This window comes from Cylas formicarius, unplaced genomic scaffold (genome assembly GCF_029955315.1).
Source record: "Cylas formicarius isolate icCylForm1 unplaced genomic scaffold, icCylForm1.1 PGA_scaffold_2__14_contigs__length_35257938, whole genome shotgun sequence".
NCBI lineage: Eukaryota > Metazoa > Arthropoda > Insecta > Coleoptera > Brentidae > Cylas > Cylas formicarius.
The window spans coordinates 20,777,608-20,783,607 of NW_026844319.1; the positions used below are offsets into that span (position 1 = coordinate 20,777,608).

At 36.2% G+C, this 6,000-nt stretch overlaps 1 protein-coding gene across 2 annotated transcripts in view; it reads right to left on the reverse strand.

The window, feature by feature from the left end:
- Window positions 1-2,102, reverse strand: part of LOC132698124 (N-myc proto-oncogene protein) — a 67,391-nt gene extending 65,289 nt beyond the window's left edge. For both annotated transcript variants that reach the window (XM_060664022.1, XM_060664021.1), the window contains exon 1: window positions 1,644-2,102. The gene's annotated coding sequence lies outside the window, so the exon portion shown is untranslated. The remainder of the gene's footprint in view (window positions 1-1,643) is intronic.
- Between the last annotated feature and the right edge of the window lie 3,898 nt (window positions 2,103-6,000).

The window sequence follows — 6,000 nt, forward strand, 5'->3', positions numbered from 1 at the left end:
CTATCGGTTATTCAATTTTTTTAATGGACTAACACTCGATCATTTGCTTTCTAACCAACACATTTACGAGGCGCCGGTATGCACTTCCTTATAATATACAAGTAAATATTTGCGGCTGTAATTACTGCGTTATTCAATTGATTAACCGGAATCGTTCTGATTCACCACGGATAAATAGTAAACAGTTAAATATTGATGCGAATAAATAGAGGGATAATAAGTGTGTGATTAAGCTTCCAAACCATCTTTTAGTTTTGCCTGCAAAGTCAAGGTCAGTCACACAGCACGGTCCCTTGTATGTAGATACGGTCCGACAATTTTTCGAACATCGTTAATGTAAATGCACTTGTTAAGGGCAGACGAGCAATAATTACACGGTTCTCTAAATCCATCGAGCTTATACCAATTAAAATTAAGCAGTTATGTTTTTTTTTCTTTTCCCCACAAATTATTCTGCCATACGTCCATATTAATTGATAGTCGCCACGATTTCCGTATAGTTGTCCCACAATTATTTGAACGACACCTCGAGAGCTGCTTGGCAGAGCAAAATATTTTTAGACGCAGTATCGTTTTCCTTTAAAAATATTTTTTCTATTCTCGACGGTCTCCTCTCAGAGACGAATACAAACTAATATACGACTATGTTTAAATCAATACGAAAATAAACATTTAAATATAGCCAGTCATCTAGCAGCGGGCGTGTAAGGAATATGCACTTAACAAGGCATAAATATGTTTAACTAGATCGCACTCGCACTTGATCAACACAAAATTTTCCCATATTTAAAGGTTATTATTAATATTCTATTTAAGAAACATAATCTTGATGCTGCAAGATATAAGCAATGATTGCATTTAATTAAAAATCAAAGTACCAAAAAACATCCCTTAATTGGAAGGAAACCTTTTAAGATTTTTATTTTTATAAAAATACCAGCAACAATAATTTAAATTAAGCCTGGTCGATTTCGTCTTCACTAATAAACCCTGAATAACCTAATCACGATATAGCAAGTAATTATCACTTAAGAATAGTTACGCAATATTGAATAAATTGAAATTAACATGACTTGAAAACGCTGTGTGTGTAAATTAACGACGACGTCCTGTCCTGCAAACCACTGTGTATTGTCAAACCGACCGCACGCACAGAAAAAAAAAGCGGTATCGATCGCGAACTTGTTGCACAACATTGAGATATTTTCACTTGCCGCCAACCATTCGAAAGCTTCCGGTAAAACACAATAATCGCGAAAACGGTGCGTCGAAAAACGCGGCCAAGAAAAAACAAGCCTTTTTTTCTTTGAAAATTCCTACGCCCGAAAAGGCATAGGCGACAATAACGCCGGTGCACTAAAAATCCAAAAGCCGGTATACGGGGCGACGACTGTTCAGAATGAAAAAGTTAAATTAAATTTAAACCAAAACGGGGCATATGACAAGAATAATTAAACGTTTCACGGGGAGCTGCGATAATTACGAAGCGGTTTATATTTACTTTCACGGGTTGGCGATCGGAATTTGCGGAATGGAGATCGTTGGAAAACGCGAAGTAGCCGTATTTGGCTCGCGCCGATATTCATTTTGCCGGCATTTGCGAAGAAACGCTCGTAGTACTTTCAAAAATCGTCAAAACTTACCGTAAAATCCTGAGGTTAAAGTTAAAGCACTAATAAAACTCCAAATTCAGTTCGAGTTCAATTGAAAAGTTTTTTCCTCACGCACGTAATATGTAACACGAACGAAATGTCTGACGACAGCGTAAAGAATATGTTATTGTGATTAACAACACTTTCCTTAATTTTCACGATCAACTTTGTATACATGCTTAACTAAAAGAAGATTCCAGCTAGGAGACGTCAACGTCTTCGGTTTACAACGGCCCAATGCAGACTGCTTGTGAAAGACTGCCACGAACATGCCGGTAAGAGGTGCCGGTCAACTGTCAACGTGCGCGTGTGCGGCGATGCCGGCTATTCCCACCGACGACGTCTACGCTCAAATTTATTCAAACTTTCAACGAAATGAAACACGATTGCCCGGCAACAATGGTCGATATCGAAATTTGACAACGATACAACATTATACATGTTATTTTTTCAAAGTGTCGATTCGTACTATCAACGAAAAACCGACCGAAAGCCGGGGACTGCTTTACGAGGCGGAGTATATTCGGCGTTGGGCGGGTCTCTACGCGACGTTTCTAAAACTGGCGGCAAAGTTTAAGGCGGGAGGCTAAAGGAGGGGTTCGCGCTGGGGAAACGGAGATCGCAGATTAGCGAACTTTGAGTCGGATCCGACGTTAATTTTGGTTAAAATTTTGACTACGACCTGAAACTAGCGTAGGATGATCGACTTATAAAATATGCGCATATTGCTGCTTTTCTGTGGTCGATACTTCGAACACACAGAAGAAAAAGCGACTTCCCTTATGTTTGGGAATCTTATAGCGTAGGGAATCTTGATTTCTTTTGGAATCACTACTAAAAGCAGTGTTCATTCTACCCAATTTCTCAAAAACATTGGTATTTTAAAGGGTACATTTTTCTGCTGGTTGAAACCTGATGGTGGTGACTTGGCATCGCTAGCCTTCAAAGTCGACTTTTTACGTTTTTTTTTTTGAAAAACCTTAAGCCACGCACCAAAAAACGGATGTAATTACTTTACCCTTTATCTATTTCCGCTCAAGGTTTATTAGGCTCCGGCAAGCCTTCAAACGTTTGAATAATTATTGACATTTAATGTGACGGTTCATTAAAGAGAAAATTTATGAATGCTTACATTTTTGCTTCATACCCATTTATCAGTACGCAATAAAAAATAATGCCTTATAATGTATTAAAATGTGCATTTTACGCGGGACTAACATATAAACGAAAACGTATAAGTGAACGTTGCTTGTAATTTAAAGAAGTGGTCTAAATCAAACTGCCAATAAAGCTAACGGTATATTTTTCACGCAGTATTCAATGCGAATCACGAGATGGCAAAACGTTCATCTGACCCACATTGCAATTATTTGGTATATCTCATATATAATAAAAAGATAACATCGTTTATTTTCAAGACAACTCCTAATACTCAAATTTTTCGTTTATCAACCAGCGATAACCTATTTAAGAGTTTCAAAAATCACGCTTCTTAATATTTACGAGAAAATAGCACCGAATATCGTTTTCCTCTCACCCTCACCATCTACCCTAAACGATCGTAAAACTTTACCTGGACGATGGGATTTTCCTATCTATATTGAAGGTTTTATTTTCAATTAAGAATTTCGTCCTTACCCAGAAATTGCCACCCTTGATATCCGTCAAAGGGACCGTACCCCTGGGCGGGTAGGGTCGTAAATTTTATGACTGTGTGTTTAATAGAATCGAAGTACGAAATGCCTCGAAATTAAGTGACAAGGCCCAGCGAGCGAACAATTATGGCCTGAGTGCGGAAAAGAACAATGGTAATAACCAAGTAAGCAGAAGGCACAGGCGCTGTAACTTACTGTCTCACTTTGAAAGAGACCCGCCCTCGTCGCTATTGCAACTCGTAACTGTATTTAATTTTTCAATCAAATCAGTCTAGGGTTGTTGTTATTGCTTACTATTTCTTTTTTGGTACCCGGCCAATGTGATATTTTATTTCATAAGACCATGAAGCTTAGGCTGATTCTTTTTTTGACACATGAACACGTTACGAGCCGAACTCGTAAAGTACAAAATCGCGAATAAATAAGACGTCTTTCAGGCTTTAAGGCCACCGCGCGTTTAAAAATACTTATTCATAAAGCAGTCAAGTCAGATTTCGAAAATTAGGAAGCTTGGCTCGTTTTTTTTTTTCGAGGACTCGTTTGAACGTAGGAAGGCGATTAAACAAATGGTCATGTTAAAAGAACACCCGCTACTGCTACTAAACCAGAGACCGTGAGCTTTAATTGACAGTTCGGCGTGGAAAATTTGCGAAAATTGAGTTGCTTGCCCGAGGGCAATCGCAGTTCTTCAAAAGCCCTTTCCATTGTCGTAAAATGCGGCGCGTCCAAAAAAATTTTAATAACCGCTTAAGAAATTTCGATTAGCGGTTCAAAAATTTTTTAGTTCGTCATTGGGTTTAAATCAAAGAAGTTCGCATTCGCTATGTATTCACTAGACATGTTCTGATGTTTTGCATACTAGTCTAGCCTTGTGTTCTATACTATACTAATTTAGCCATATTACCTTTTATCCTATCATCTACAGCTTGTGCGGCAATAAGTCAAAAGTAACCAAAATCTTCCTCAGGTCCACCAACACTGCGAAAACTATTTGCTTACTGTTTAAAACTTTTTTCCATGGTGAGATCTGCAGGACAAGTATTTTTCTTATTATATTATCATTGTGTGTGATATGTGGACCAAATCGGATTTACAAATTTGGTATCTATGAGATATAACATCAGCGAAATAGAAGGAAGACTGTACACTTCCGGAAAAAGAAGTACAATCATGTTGCTCTCATAATTTTCAAAAAATGGAAATATTACTTAATTACAGAACAGAAAACACAATGTTATAGTATTTCCTATCTCCAAAGACGCTCGAATTCGATATCTCAAAAACAGATTGAGCTATAAAGAAATGAAAATTGCTCAACATAATTATTGTCATGAGTTTAATGTAGGATTGCTTTTCGGAGCATTTATTACTGACCACCCTGCATATGAAAATAATATTATGAATAAAAAATCATGTGAAAATTATAGCGTCGCAAATGAGAAAAAAGATCATATAGCAAGTCGTGGCAGCTACATTTAATTTTTAACTTAATTCTTGGTAAAAATCATATTAACATAACATATAATTTAGGACCGCTGCGCAGCAGGATATTGTGCTTCAACACTCTGATGAAGTATTGAAAAATTACTGCATTGTGAATATTGCTTTATGTACAGAAATATTATTTCTCACTGTGAAATAATCATTATAAAATACATTCATATATTAAAAAAACCACATACCTGGAGATTAAAAAATGTGTCACGGAAAACTTGAATAAATTATACCTATAAACTGACATGACAGTCTAAATTCACAGCTCTCTAGACGGTGATTCCTGAAGATAGACTGACCCCATTCGGACATGAAATTTAACGATATAGCGATTGTTCATTAATGCGCTAAAAAAAATATTTTAAAATACATGTAGTGCGCTATCCAAATGTCATGAATTTAGAATATTTGCCTTTTATAATTTGCTCACAGTTCCACGAGATTTCGACTATCTGATTAGGTGATACCAATTAACAATTCCGATTAATATGCACCAACTCTTTTGGCGATTTTAAGACAGAAAGTTCATACAAATGAAGTACCCTGTTAATCTGAATTTGAAGGCAATTCTCTCGATAGTTTTATCTCAGGCAATCAATTTCCAAGGACACAAAGAACTCCTACTATGTTTTGGTTAGTTTTGGGGCCTTCCATTGGATGTATAATAGGTAAGTGTAGGTATGCACATTCTTAGGACACAGAAAAAAAAGGATCGTTTTTATAATTATTTCTTATTTGAATATTTATTTATTTATTTAATTTTTTATTGTTCTAGGCTCCATACCATTTATTTTTCTTCAACCCGCAACTTTCTAAACTTTTAACAAGAAGTAATTACTTAATAGAAACAGGCATTGAGTAATATAAATATATAAGCCGCTGCAAATTTGGTCAAGCGTCAATTATATTGGAGACAAGAGTTTTTGCACGAGGACCGGAATACTTTGACATTATTCTATATAATAGCGAACAAGTTTGAAAGAAAAAACGAGTCATGAATATGCTGATCCGATTGAAATTTGATTTATACGAACTGGTTCACATACATCAATATACATAATAGAAACGGACCCGAGGACAGATCTAAAAATTTGTAATTTTAAATGAAAGAATGTAGAAATATCGTAACACTAGAATTGTAGTTGATATCGAGGGTCTGTCGTTCTTAATATTTGTTTATTCAGTGGCATTTAAAAGTC